The 15,839-nt window shown below is 34.3% G+C and overlaps 2 protein-coding genes across 2 annotated transcripts in view; both read left to right on the top strand.

Annotated features, from left to right (window-relative positions):
• LOC134855194 (dnaJ homolog subfamily C member 10-like) overlaps positions 1-15,839 on the top strand; it is a 434,156-nt gene that overhangs the window by 82,283 nt on the left and 336,034 nt on the right. The gene's annotated exons all lie outside the window — the stretch shown is intronic.
• Positions 1-15,839, top strand: part of LOC134855193 (dnaJ homolog subfamily B member 9-like) — a 427,207-nt gene that overhangs the window by 82,290 nt on the left and 329,078 nt on the right. The gene's annotated exons all lie outside the window — the stretch shown is intronic.

Genomic DNA, 15,839 nt, shown 5'->3' with positions numbered 1-15,839 from the left:
TAACAACAGATTTGGCAGGATATCAATCGAGAAAAACCCAAAAAACAGTCAACAAAAACAAGAATTGACATTTCTGAGAAGCATAGCTTTTTGTGCAACAAAATTTGAGATAATCTGTTTACGCAGAAGACATTCTTGCAAGTTGAGTTTTCGATTGAACCCAAAAAACTCATATTTTTGAGAGTGATTCTCGAGAAAAGGCAAAAAGTTTCAGAAAAAGGTTAAAAAAAAATCAACGTTTTGATTTTTCCGTGTGCCATATTTTTTTGTGTCGACAAATTCCGGCGTAATCGTGTAAGCAAGGGAACTTCCCCTAGCTCGTTTTGTCGATTGAGCCAAAAATCTCAGATATGAGAGGTTTTTTTGTGGTTAATTTCTAAAACTCCCAGAAAAAAAACGCCCAAAAACTCCGAGAACGATGTTTGTGTAAAAAAGTTGATTGACCCCGCTAATGCAGAAGAGCTTCCAACTACCCGTTATCTCCACTGAACCCACAACATAATTGCTGGTATCGGGGAGCTTATCAAATCTGTTTGACTTACGGAAACCAAAAAATTAGATTTGGTGGAGTAGTTTTTTGGAAAACAATAAAAAAAATATTGATCAAAATTTCCCCCACAGGTCTTTTCGAAAGGCTGTAGACAAAAAGGAAAGCAAAAAGAGACCACGTAAGTATGCAGGCAAACAAAAATGTAGGCACATATTTTATTTGCACCCCTTTTTGAACATCGGTAGAAAGGTCCTTGAGAAAAAAAAACATAATTTTTGTAAAAAAAAAGAAACATTAAATTTTCCAAAGCGCCTAAAAATTAAAATAAAAATCCATACGCTTTCATAATATCTGTTTTTCTTACACAGGAATTCAAGAAAAACATGCAAAGCAAACATTTGAATTTCAAATTAGCCACTGAACAAAACTTATGAAGCGGAAACAAGGCCGACAATTTTTGAGCAGAGACAAATTGAGCCAAAAAAATTATTACTTAAAAAAACGTTTAGAAGTTTCATGTCTCCCCTGAAGCTACCCTGTAGTACCCAGTACCCAACCAGTAGTTAAATTTGAATTTTCATGAATTGAGCATTTCAGGTGAGGAATATTTGTCAAGTGATTCAACTAATTTTGTTAAACTAGTTGTTAACTAGAAAAAGTCTTGGTTCCGATTTGATAACGCTGGCTAATCGCAAGCGTAATAAACACTTTGAATTAACACAATTATAACCTAAAGTTTTTAAGTTTACCCAGTGAAACAGTTTTCCCATCAGAAACTTTTGGCCCTGAAAAGGACGTTATATGAAGTAAGTTTAGGTAATTTGTATGAGCCGGAACTATTTGAGGCGAATAAACGTTGAAGGCAACCATTTAAAAAACTGAAAAAAAACGTCGAGTTTTTAGTTGAAAATGGTAAAAGTTCACAAAAAAGTAACCGAGTGACCCTTTTATATATTTTCTTAACCTGAGGGAACCAAATTCCAATTGATAATGTTTGATAAATTTAAGAGGAAGTAATTTGTGATGTTGTTTTTTCTTTTAGTCGCATTTGAACAATTTGGATGTTAGTTTTATCTGAAAAAAATTAACTCTCAAAAACCTTTTCTTTTCAATTTTCTAACAACTTGTCTTTAGAATACTTTACTGCAAAGAAATTATTTCATATTTTGTTTTCGTTGTGTGTTGTTTATGAACTTCTATTATTGCGACACTTAGCATTGAGTGCTTTAAGGTTTCTTGCCGAGTGAAATGGAAAAAAAATGATGGCTTTTCGAAAATCATTAATTTGTTTAAGAACCAAGAAAACCATTTTTGCTTGGTTCCTAAGGAAGCTATTTAGGAAGCTAATCACACAAACACTTACTCTTACATATATATATATATATAGATATATTTAAGCAAAAACCGTTTTTTTGGTTCTTAAACAAATTAATGATTTTTGATATATATGACTGTTTAATGACTGTCTGTACAACAATAAGTTATTGTTTTTCATTACCATTAATTTTTCGGCGTTCTGGTTTTCGACATGATCTCTGGCGATTTAGCTTCCTAAAGATAAACCTTTATGTGAATGCGTGGAGTTACATGAATCATCTGGTAAATTAGTCATATTTACAACTATCTCCGTTTCGTGTTTTTTTAAGGAGTGGGTTACCGATAACAAAATCTATAGTAGTGTTTTGGTTAATAGTGATTTCTAAAGTGCGGGCTTTTTTAGTGGAAACTGCCTAATTTCTTAAATCAATAACTTGCAGTTGTAATCACACAAACACTTACTCTTAATTCTAATTATTTTAGATTTAATTTAAAAATCTTCACTTCTTTTCAGTGGGGTCATATTTTTTTCGGGAATATATGTTCAGCGCCAAGTCTTAGAGGACGAAGTTAAAATCAACGTAGAAGAAGAACATGGTTAGCAAGTAAACAAACTTTAAAACCGACGAGCACTGAAAAAATAAATCTAATCTAGCAAGCTCTCATGGGGATCAATACACTTCACGTTTAAGAAGAATTTTGATGAACTCCGCCTTTAAATAAAATGCGCTTCATACTTAAGAATCATAGATACACATAGAGCATATAAGGGCATAATTTATTCAGCAACTTTATAGTTATTTTCAAACCTTCAAAACAGCGCAATTGCTTGCAGGTTGCCTTTTTTTGTCAAATATAAAGTTTTTTGGTGATATATTACAATAGGTGGCAGGTTTTTACAGAGCAAAAAATGATCCCATTGGTTATCGAACTCGGGACCTCTGAGGAAGGAGTTAAATCAACTAGCCTCGATTCTAGCCAATCTGTAAAACTGTAAGAATGGATAAATTATCACTCAGCTCAGAACTCTAAAATTCAGCATTAAACCTCAGACTGGCCAGAACAGTGGATCAACCAGTAAATGTATGATAGTTGAGTCCCAGGAGAAAGCAAGTATGAAATACCGGTCCGGCAATTTGTGAAAAATTTCAAATAGATGCGAAGCTGCGCTTCGCAAACACTTGTGAGAACACGGTCAAAAAGCAGCTCTTTCAAATGAAATAAGAGAAAGAAGAAATGAGCCTCGAATTAGCCAAAAACTGGATACGTGTAGGATTCATTCAAAACTGCGACCTACTGCAATCAAGAGTCTCCCACACTATCCCCTTAGCCACGCAAGCTTAACAATTGACAAACACTAGTCACGAATAAAGCAGCTACATATGGTATTACATTGCGATTCAGAAAAGGTGGCACCAAATAAAAAGACTGCAAGTAATAATTTGGAATAAATTAAACTGAATGCAACCACACTAACTTTGCATTTAACAAATCGCAAAGCATAAAACCACGTTGTATAGATTATGCATTTCAAAAAATTGCAAGATATGTTGAGTTAGAAAACCTTTCAAATCAAACTTTATTATTGTGATGTTGTTTGAAACAAATAGCTAACTTTCGGTTCATATGATGAGCTTAAAATGCATTGCTATTCGAATTTCAAAGCATATGCACAGGGAATAGTGCGTGAGACTCCAAATCTCTTGATTGCAGTAGGTCGCAGTTTCGAATCCTTCACGTAGCCAGATTGTGGCTATGTCGAGGCTCATTTCTTCTTTTTCTTATTTCACTTGATAGCGCTGCTTTTTGACCGTATTCTCGCAAGTGCTTGCGAAGCGCAGCTTCCCTTGTGTGAAGTTTTTCACAAATTGCCAGACCCGTATCAGAAAGTTGTTGCGGTGCCCCAAAAGCGGCACCAGTATTTGCAACTTAGACTGGAAAAAAAGAAGGTTCGTACTAATACACCAGCTTCGCAAAGGTAAAAACAGAGGCGAAGCAGCACTTCGCATACACAAGCAAAAATATGACCGATAACGCTACTGGGAAAAACTGAATGAGTAAAACTTTGAGTCTTAAAAATTTCTTAAGTGACTCACGCCATTTATGACGCGTTTGTAGTACCAGTCAATTTTAAAAAATAAATTTACCAACTATCATGCCTCATTTTATAGTGCAGTTACTGGAGCAGTATTAACATGAAAAAATCCAATGTAATGAAAATCGAATGAAATTTTTTTTAATTACGAGAATATTTGTGAAAATCAGCAACCAAACGCCATATTAAGTACAAAGTGATACATTTCGCTCCTAGTTTTATATCAATTATGGCAAACCAGCTCCCTTCAACCAATTTGGAACGATTTCTATGACGGATCACATCTGCGCTTACGCGTTAATAGCGCGAAATATATCGCGCGTTAGTTGTCCCATATTGGCCACAGCGGCAATTTTTGAGATCACAAAACTTCACAAAAAAAGATCACAGGTGAAATAGCTTTCCACATTTAAGCTCAGGACAACAATACTTTGAATGATATTTAAAAAAAAATCCCGTCAAAAATGGCTAGTTATAAAGTCGAAATTTGTCTGAAGAAAAAAAAACCACCCGAGCACAAATATTCCGTTACTTTCGTTACGAAAGTCGAAACAATAATAGTATGTGTTAAAATCTTAAGCATTGGCTGTACTTAATAGCTGTTTATTTGTCAAAATGAACACATTTTATCGCAACAATATTTGCTTCGCAACAATATTTGCGACTTAGGTTGGAAAAAAAAGACAGTTCATACTATAACACAAGCATTGCTTGTGTAAAAACAAATAATCATATGTGAACCACATCTTTGAAGCTTTCAAGGTCTAAAAACTTTTCTCCAGGGATAAATCTAAGTTTAAGGGATCTAATTATCATATTTGTTCCGATAAACCATCTAAGACCTACACACTTCGATTCGAATCCCGGTGAGCACCCACTTTTTTTTGGCTCAGCTGAGTTAGATTAGTTGGATCTGCCACTTATTGTTTATCTATCACCGAATTTTTATTGGAGACGGCTATTTGTGAAGGCAACGATGCGGCTCTTTTACAGAATTACGTTCACTAACTCATTTTTGATTAAACATTCTCAAATCTATTCCAAATGAAAGGAGTTCTCTGCAATTGCAGCTGATAATTTTGATCAGTTTTCATTTTGAATACCGATTCTTTATTCGGTGATGATCATGTAAATTAAAATTGCTCAAAGTTTTCAAAAACAAAATTCTAGATGTACATCATTTACTTTTAAACACATTCTTAATTCTACTCAACATAACAGCAGTTCTCTGTTGCCATAAAATGAAACCAAAGCTACGCAAAGTGGTGAAAAAATCAAGTTGGTCTCAAAAATATTTGATTTTGGGACAAATAATTGACAAACATAAACGGCAGCGTTAAATTATTGGCAAAAATAGAATTTGCCAGAAGGGTAACTTATCAGACAAAACTAGTCACACAGAGACGAAGCGGAGCTTCGCACTACTTGCGATACAACACAATCATAAGAAAGCATGAGTCGGAAAAAAGGTAAAATGATTACAAAATTAGGTGGACCAAATTTTTCGTATGTCTCAATGAAGGGCACCTAAGGCTCAGCTAAATTCGAGTTAAGTATTTGATATTTTTTGACTTTGTTACACTGATGCGGGAGGAATTGCATAATTACAAAAATTGGACTTTGCACAAAACCTAAGTTGTTTCTCAACTAAAATAATTGAGAGGAGGGAAACCTACTAAAGTTACGAAATTTTCCGAACGCCTTTTTCATACAGAAATCAAGGAGTAGCGTCTGCAGGACAAACTTACGCTGCCATAGGTTTCGATTAAAATTTTCATCTCAGATCTCAGGTTTATATTGAAAAAATTCAAAAAAAAAATATTGTAAAAAACTGTCAAATATCAAATTTTCACTGTCTGAAGTCGGTACCTCTTTTCTGCTAAACACAGTTTGTTGCCATTAAAGTAGAAAAGATTCCCAAATTCGGGATTCTCGATTGAACGCTATCCTGAGAATTGGCTCGGTAACTTTCGAGTCCAGTAAAAAATCTTCCAAAAAACTGTCCTATTTTCAAAATTTTCTATTGTTCAAAAACCATATTTAAAAAAAAATGGCGTGAAAAAATATATATGGGTAAGCTTCCAACAACCTGTTGGCTCGATTAAGCCTATAACAACAGATTTGGCAGGATATCAATCGAGAAAAACCCAAAAAACAGTCAACAAAAACAAGAATTGACATTTCTGAGAAGCATAGCTTTTTGTGCAACAAAATTTGAGATAATCTGTTTACGCAGAAGACATTCTTGCAAGTTGAGTTTTCGATTGAACCCAAAAAACTCATATTTTTGAGAGTGATTCTCGAGAAAAGGCAAAAAGTTTCAGAAAAAGGTTAAAAAAAAATCAACGTTTTGATTTTTCCGTGTGCCATATTTTTTTGTGTCGACAAATTCCGGCGTAATCGTGTAAGCAAGGGAACTTCCCCTAGCTCGTTTTGTCGATTGAGCCAAAAATCTCAGATATGAGAGGTTTTTTTGTGGTTAATTTCTAAAACTCCCAGAAAAAAAACGCCCAAAAACTCCGAGAACGATGTTTGTGTAAAAAAGTTGATTGACCCCGCTAATGCAGAAGAGCTTCCAACTACCCGTTATCTCCACTGAACCCACAACATAATTGCTGGTATCGGGGAGCTTATCAAATCTGTTTGACTTACGGAAACCAAAAAATTAGATTTGGTGGAGTAGTTTTTTGGAAAACAATAAAAAAAAATATTGATCAAAATTTCCCCCACAGGTCTTTTCGAAAGGCTGTAGACAAAAAGGAAAGCAAAAAGAGACCACGTAAGTATGCAGGCAAACAAAAATGTAGGCACATATTTTATTTGCACCCCTTTTTGAACATCGGTAGAAAGGTCCTTGAGAAAAAAAAACATAATTTTTGTAAAAAAAAAGAAACATTAAATTTTCCAAAGCGCCTAAAAATTAAAATAAAAATCCATACGCTTTCATAATATCTGTTTTTCTTACACAGGAATTCAAGAAAAACATGCAAAGCAAACATTTGAATTTCAAATTAGCCACTGAACAAAACTTATGAAGCGGAAACAAGGCCGACAATTTTTGAGCAGAGACAAATTGAGCCAAAAAAATTATTACTTAAAAAAACGTTTAGAAGTTTCATGTCTCCCCTGAAGCTACCCTGTAGTACCCAGTACCCAACCAGTAGTTAAATTTGAATTTTCATGAATTGAGCATTTCAGGTGAAGAATATTTGTCAAGTGATTCAACTAATTTTGTTAAACTAGTTGTTAACTAGAAAAAGTCTTGGTTCCGATTTGATAACGCTGGCTAATCGCAAGCGTAATAAACACTTTGAATTAACACAATTATAACCTAAAGTTTTTAAGTTTACCCAGTGAAACAGTTTTCCCATCAGAAACTTTTGGCCCTGAAAAGGACGTTATATGAAGTAAGTTTAGGTAATTTGTATGAGCCGGAACTATTTGAGGCGAATAAACGTTGAAGGCAACCATTTAAAAAACTGAAAAAAAACGTCGAGTTTTTAGTTGAAAATGGTAAAAGTTCACAAAAAAGTAACCGAGTGACCCTTTTATATATTTTCTTAACCTGAGGGAACCAAATTCCAATTGATAATGTTTGATAAATTTAAGAGGAAGTAATTTGTGATGTTGTTTTTTCTTTTAGTCGCATTTGAACAATTTGGATGTTAGTTTTATCTGAAAAAAATTAACTCTCAAAAACCTTTTCTTTTCAATTTTCTAACAACTTGTCTTTAGAATACTTTACTGCAAAGAAATTATTTCATATTTTGTTTTCGTTGTGTGTTGTTTATGAACTTCTATTATTGCGACACTTAGCATTGAGTGCTTTAAGGTTTCTTGCCGAGTGAAATGGAAAAAAAATGATGGCTTTTCGAAAATCATTAATTTGTTTAAGAACCAAGAAAACCATTTTTGCTTGGTTCCTAAGGAAGCTATTTAGGAAGCTAATCACACAAACACTTACTCTTACATATATATATAGATATATTTAAGCAAAAACCGTTTTTTTGGTTCTTAAACAAATTAATGATTTTTGATATATATGACTGTTTAATGACTGTCTGTACAACAATAAGTTATTGTTTTTCATTACCATTAATTTTTCGGCGTTCTGGTTTTCGACATGATCTCTGGCGATTTAGCTTCCTAAAGATAAACCTTTATGTGAATGCGTGGAGTTACATGAATCATCTGGTAAATTAGTCATATTTACAACTATCTCCGTTTCGTGTTTTTTTAAGGAGTGGGTTACCGATAACAAACTCTATAGTAGTGTTTTGGTTAATAGTGATTTCTAAAGTGCGGGCTTTTTTAGTGGAAACTGCCTAATTTCTTAAATCAATAACTTGCAGTTGTAATCACACAAACACTTACTCTTAATTCTAATTATTTTAGATTTAATTTAAAAATCTTCACTTCTTTTCAGTGGGGTCATATTTTTTTCGGGAATATATGTTCAGCGCCAAGTCTTAGAGGACGAAGTTAAAATCAACGTAGAAGAAGAACATGGTTAGCAAGTAAACAAACTTTAAAACCGACGAGCACTGAAAAAATAAATCTAATCTAGCAAGCTCTCATGGGGATCAATACACTTCACGTTTAAGAAGAATTTTGATGAACTCCGCCTTTAAATAAAATGCGCTTCATACTTAAGAATCATAGATACACATAGAGCATATAAGGGCATAATTTATTCAGCAACTTTATAGTTATTTTCAAACCTTCAAAACAGCGCAATTGCTTGCAGGTTGCCTTTTTTTGTCAAATATAAAGTTTTTTGGTGATATATTACAATAGGTGGCAGGTTTTTACAGAGCAAAAAATGATCCCATTGGTTATCGAACTCGGGACCTCTGAGGAAGGAGTTAAATCAACTAGCCTCGATTCTAGCCAATCTGTAAAACTGTAAGAATGGATAAATTATCACTCAGCTCAGAACTCTAAAATTCAGCATTAAACCTCAGACTGGCCAGAACAGTGGATCAACCAGTAAATGTATGATAGTTGAGTCCCAGGAGAAAGCAAGTATGAAATACCGGTCCGGCAATTTGTGAAAAATTTCAAATAGATGCGAAGCTGCGCTTCGCAAACACTTGTGAGAACACGGTCAAAAAGCAGCTCTTTCAAATGAAATAAGAGAAAGAAGAAATGAGCCTCGAATTAGCCAAAAACTGGATACGTGTAGGATTCATTCAAAACTGCGACCTACTGCAATCAAGAGTCTCCCACACTATCCCCTTAGCCACGCAAGCTTAACAATTGACAAACACTAGTCACGAATAAAGCAGCTACATATGGTATTACATTGCGATTCAGAAAAGGTGGCACCAAATAAAAAGACTGCAAGTAAAAATTTGGAATAAATTAAACTGAATGCAACCACACTAACTTTGCATTTAACAAATCGCAAAGCATAAAACCACGTTGTATAGATTATGCATTTCAAAAAATTGCAAGATATGTTGAGTTAGAAAACCTTTCAAATCAAACTTTATTATTGTGATGTTGTTTGAAACAAATAGCTAACTTTCGGTTCATATGATGAGCTTAAAATGCATTGCTATTCGAATTTCAAAGCATATGCACAGGGAATAGTGCGTGAGACTCCAAATCTCTTGATTGCAGTAGGTCGCAGTTTCGAATCCTTCACGTAGCCAGATTGTGGCTATGTCGAGGCTCATTTCTTCTTTTTCTTATTTCACTTGATAGCGCTGCTTTTTGACCGTATTCTCGCAAGTGCTTGCGAAGCGCAGCTTCCCTTGTGTGAAGTTTTTCACAAATTGCCAGACCCGTATCAGAAAGTTGTTGCGGTGCCCCAAAAGCGGCACCAGTATTTGCAACTTAGACTGGAAAAAAAGAAGGTTCGTACTAATACACCAGCTTCGCAAAGGTAAAAACAGAGGCGAAGCAGCACTTCGCATACACAAGCAAAAATATGACCGATAACGCTACTGGGAAAAACTGAATGAGTAAAACTTTGAGTCTTAAAAATTTCTTAAGTGACTCACGCCATTTATGACGCGTTTGTAGTACCAGTCAATTTTAAAAAATAAATTTACCAACTATCATGCCTCATTTTATAGTGCAGTTACTGGAGCAGTATTAACATGAAAAAATCCAATGTAATGAAAATCGAATGAAATTTTTTTTAATTACGAGAATATTTGTGAAAATCAGCAACCAAACGCCATATTAAGTACAAAGTGATACATTTCGCTCCTAGTTTTATATCAATTATGGCAAACCAGCTCCCTTCAACCAATTTGGAACGATTTCTATGACGGATCACATCTGCGCTTACGCGTTAATAGCGCGAAATATATCGCGCGTTAGTTGTCCCATATTGGCCACAGCGGCAATTTTTGAGATCACAAAACTTCACAAAAAAGATCACAGGTGAAATAGCTTTCCACATTTAAGCTCAGGACAACAATACTTTGAATGATATTTAAAAAAAAATCCCGTCAAAAATGGCTAGTTATAAAGTCGAAATTTGTCTGAAGAAAAAAAAACCACCCGAGCACAAATATTCCGTTACTTTCGTTACGAAAGTCGAAACAATAATAGTATGTGTTAAAATCTTAAGCATTGGCTGTACTTAATAGCTGTTTATTTGTCAAAATGAACACATTTTATCGCAACAATATTTGCTTCGCAACAATATTTGCGACTTAGGTTGGAAAAAAAAGACAGTTCATACTATAACACAAGCATTGCTTGTGTAAAAACAAATAATCATATGTGAACCACATCTTTGAAGCTTTCAAGGTCTAAAAACTTTTCTCCAGGGATAAATCTAAGTTTAAGGGATCTAATTATCATATTTGTTCCGATAAACCATCTCAGACCTACACACTTCGATTCGAATCCCGGTGAGCACCCACTTTTTTTGGCTCAGCTGAGTTAGATTAGTTGGATCTGCCACTTATTGTTTATCTATCACCGAATTTTTATTGGAGACGGCTATTTGTGAAGGCAACGATGCGGCTCTTTTACAGAATTACGTTCACTAACTCATTTTTGATTAAACATTCTCAAATCTATTCCAAATGAAAGGAGTTCTCTGCAATTGCAGCTGATAATTTTGATCAGTTTTCATTTTGAATACCGATTCTTTATTCGGTGATGATCATGTAAATTAAAATTGCTCAAAGTTTTCAAAAACAAAATTCTAGATGTACATCATTTACTTTTAAACACATTCTTAATTCTACTCAACATAACAGCAGTTCTCTGTGCCATTTTGCTCGTCAAATTAGGTTCAGTTTTCATTTTGGATATCAGTTTTGTATTCAAGATTGTGATTTCGTGTCCATATGATTTGCACATGTCGTACACAGTTAAAGACGCGACTGATGCTGCAGTTAGACTTTCCATTTCCACGCCTGTTTTCCCTTCGCATGAAACAGCTGCTGTAATTCTAAAAGAAAAAGCAGCCCAATTAACGTTTCTTCCATTTTTATTACTTCATTACTTATTTCAAAGAAAAATAAATTGAAAAACTTTGGCAAAAATTTGCAAAGCAACCGAGTAAACTTGTTTTAAATATGTTTTTATTTATGAGTGTCAAAATTTTTGAATCGGCAGAAAGAATTCTAAAGAAACATTTTCCTGAGCATCGTATACTATTCTATTGGAATTTTAATGTTAACAATAAGTTGAATCAAAATTTTTCATACGAATGGAAAGCGTTCAAGTTGTTCAAAACTCATCAAATATTCAACCAAAAATTGTATAAAAACTGGGATATCTTTTACTACCCCCCCCTTTGGTACCTAGTAACAAAATGCCACCCCTTTATTGAAATAGTTCAATGTTTTAACATATGCAATTTTGTACGTAGTAACGAATCTCCATCTTTAGCAAAAGGGGGAAATAGTTGAAGAGATCCAAAAAGTGTTTTAGAAAAGAAAAACCTACTTGAGTTTATTTGGTTCTTCATAAATCAGATGAACCTCAACATGATCCAACTGAATATTATGACACAACGGGATCAGTTGCGACGTCATTTTAGCCCCCATAACCCCAGCAAGTTTGACTGTACTCTCAAAGTCACCTTTCTTCACCGAATTGTCTTTAACCAATTTGAAAACCTCATTCGAAAGCAGCACTTCGCTTTCAGAAACAGCACTTCTTTTCACCGCTTTCTTTGAACCAATATTGACAAAATTAACATTGCCTCTTTCGTCCAAATGAGTTAAAAATTTGTGCTCTTCTAGTTTAGGTTTCCAGGCTGCATTTGAGGTAGATTTGATAGTTTGGGTAGCTAAACTGCAAAAAGCACACCTTTTGAAAAAGAATCCCGCAACATTTCGAGTTTGTAGCAACAAATTTAAAGACATATCATGTCTAGAATAAACAGAAAATTCATAAGGCATCGCATCAAGAAGCGAAATATTCGGAAGTAGTAAAAATCGGCTTGCTGCTTTAGATTACAATTTCAGAAACCATTAGTCGCTTGGAAAACAGCAACAGAACATATACCGGGACCGCTTGACTAGCATAAATGTATAAAAACATGAAAATGTATCAAACTAGCTTACTTTTGATAGCTTCATTTCTCAGAAATTCAATACAACAATCATAATCCGTTCATACTAAAACATGCGTTTTTACAAAATAGAAAATTGAGCAATTGAAAAATTACGGAATCAACAAGCCAATAAAACTCCTAAAACAAAAATAGTGATCAGGCACACCCCGACCTGTAAGGAATCAAACCGAACAATGATCATCGCATTAAACGTTGATTGTTAAAAAAACTGTGATTGGATTATTCGTATTTATAATACTCACTCCTAAAAATATACAGTTGTTAATATCAAGTTATTGTTAAATGCTATTCAAAATGTGACAATCAACAATTAATTTCTGAAATTTCGAGCAATGGGATTGTGAACAAGATCCCTTTGATCTGTAGAACTTATTTGGTAGATAATAGTTTAATTTTGACCAAAAGGGAATTTTTGTTTCATTTTCAATGATAGTCGATACGATTTTCAACTTAAGAACTTTTATGCTAGTCGAACTTCATGCTAGTCGATAAATCACCCACATAGCGTAAATTGAATTATTTGCAAAAGAACTGGCATGGCAATTAAAAACCTTTTTTTTAAATCTTTAAAAACGCGAGACTAGGTGATTAGCATCACAACAGAAGGCACTTAGCATAAAGATAGTCTTTCACTTAAAATCGTCAGAATGTGCTAAAATCATCAGAATGTGCGTTCGATCTGCTGCCATAGCAATGATATTTTGCGAGGACGAGCTCCCAGTCGACGTTTAGCTCCAGGTCTACCACAGCCTGATTAATTTCGGCTGCAATGTGAAATTCGGCTGCAAACGTGAATGTTCTGGACGCAAAAAAGCGGTATTCAGTCGCATGGAAAGAACTTCGCTCAACAAAAATAGCGCAGTCTGGAATGTCAAGTCACGGAAAAATAAACTATACTTATTCAGGCTACACACACTGCATAGCTTTCAATAGTTCATCTAAGATTCGCAGAAACATAAAATAGTTATTAGTTTAGACTCTAATTGATGTTTAGGAATGCTAAGAAAAAAAAACATTGTCGGAGGGGTTTTTCTAGTGTATGATTTATGCATTTCAAAGATGGGCTGATATAACTAGCGGATGGCTTTCCTATGTGGTGTATCTCCATGACTAACGCTTATTACCGCCCAACTTGCCTAATTTTGGAAAAGTGATACTTTGCAGATGAAACATTAGCGTTTTTAGGTGCTTGCTGAGTTAAAAATTCGGCCTGAAGTCCCATCGGCTTGATTCAGCAAGTTGTCCTAGATCCCCCGATCCAAATTAGGCTTCAGCTCGTATAAACACCGCCAACTGACAGCTGAAAAAAAGTAAGAAAACAAAGAAAAAGTTTCGAATTTTACAGAAAAAAAATTATGCCCTTAAAGCTCTTTGAATTTCAAGAACAATTTATGATCGGTGCTTTTTTTGGTACAATTAACCCAACTTGAGAAAACTGGATTAAAAGTTAAATTTTTAAAACCGCTGGTAAATCTGATAATTAAGCTCCACTTTCGAAACTAGAAGTCGATCACGTTTTTCGAGACCTTTACACTTTTGCTCTTCGATAGTGGAGTTTGCATTCCTTTTAACAAAGAAATGAACTGAGCTTAACAAGAAATCATAAATGAAACTGCGAAAATTCAAAACTAAGCGTTAACAAATTTTAGTACTTTTTCCTGAAAAAACCAAGATTACCACAGAAGTACTCACTGCGTTCAATCCTCTTAATCGGAGCATCAGTCTTTCATTTCAAGTCACATCTCTTTACGAATATGAACTATAGTAACCGAGGTAAAAAATCGGCGAAAATAGATAGGATCAACCGTAGATGAGCCTAGGGCTACTAGATTGTACAAATGCTCCAATAGATAAGTCAAACCTGAGAGAAGTTTGAAAAAAAGGGGTCAAAAACACAAAAACAAAGCCGTAATTTCATCTTTCCGATATTTGGAGATCTTACAAGGCACAAAATATATCCTGGATCTGCACGTCATTTTTTGTTGGTTTGCCATCTAGTAAGCCCAGCCTTTTTACATTCATGATTTTTGCATCTACGTCACACCGCAAAAATCAAAAGATTTTATGTTCTTTTCCTCTCAAATGAACAATAACTTGTTCCTTGATGATTTCTTTCAAGCGTGGTAACGATTGATTCATAAAAAAATCAAATCTTTTGTTCAATTTTTTCTTCAATTGTGCTATATTTTTTTACTATCGTTTTTAGTACTATCCTTTACTTAAATTTTCACCGCCCAACTTGCCTAATTTTGGAAAAGTGAAACTTTGCAGATGAAACATTAGCGTTTTTAGGTGCTTGCTGAGTTAAAAATTCGGCCTGAAGTCCCATCGGCTTGATTCAGCATGTTGTCCTAGATCCCCTGATCCAAATTAGGCTTCAGCTCGTATAAACACAGCCAACTGACAGCTGAAAAAAAAGTAAGGAACAGAAAGAAAAAGTTTCGAATTTTACAGAAAAAAAAATGCCCTTAAAGCTCTTTGAATTTCAAGAACAATTTATGATCGGTGCTTTTTTTTTGGTACAATTAACCCAACTTGAGAAAACTGGATTAAAAGTTAAATTTTTAAAACCGCTGGTAAATCTGATAACTAAGCGCCACTTTCGAAACTAGAAGTCGATCACGTTTTTCGAGACCTTTACACTTTTGCTGTTCGATAGTGGAGTTTGCATTCCTTTTAACAAAGAAACGAACTGAGCTAGAAAAGAAATCATAAGTGAAACCGCGAAAATTCGAAACTAAGCGTTAACAAATTTTAGGACTTTTTCCTGAAAAAAACCAAGATTCCCACAGAAGTACTCACTGCGTTCAATCCTCTTAATCGGAGCATCAGTCTTTCATTTCAAGTCACATCTCTTTACGAATATGAACTATATTAACCGAGGTAAAATATCGGCGAAAATAGATAGGATCAACCGTAGATGAGCCTAGGGCTACTAGATTGTAGAAACGCTCCAATAGATAAGTCAAACCTGAGAGAAGTTTGAAAAAAAAGGGGTCAAAAACACAAATACAAAGCCGTAATTTCATCTTTCCGATATTTGGAGATCTTATAAGGCACAAAATATATCCTGGATCTGCACTTCATTTTTTGTTGGTTTGCCATCTAGTAAGCCCAGCCTTTTTACATTTATGATATTTGCATCTACGTCACACCGCAAAAATCAAAAGATTTTATGTTCTTTTCCTCTCAAATGAACAATAACTTGTTCCTTGATGATTTCTTTCAAGCGTGGTATCGATTGATTCATAAAAAAATCAAATCTATTATTCAAATTTTTCTTCAATTGTGCTATATTTTTTTACTATCGTTTTTAGTACTATCCTTTACTTAAATTTTAAAATAATTTTATGATTCTAAATATGGAAAAATATATATCAATT

This window comes from Symsagittifera roscoffensis, chromosome 10, assembly GCF_963678635.1.
Source record: "Symsagittifera roscoffensis chromosome 10, txSymRosc1.1, whole genome shotgun sequence".
Classification (NCBI taxonomy): domain Eukaryota; kingdom Metazoa; phylum Xenacoelomorpha; order Acoela; family Convolutidae; genus Symsagittifera; species Symsagittifera roscoffensis.
Note: the sequence above shows the minus strand (reverse complement) of the source record. Positions and strands in the feature narration are given on the sequence as shown.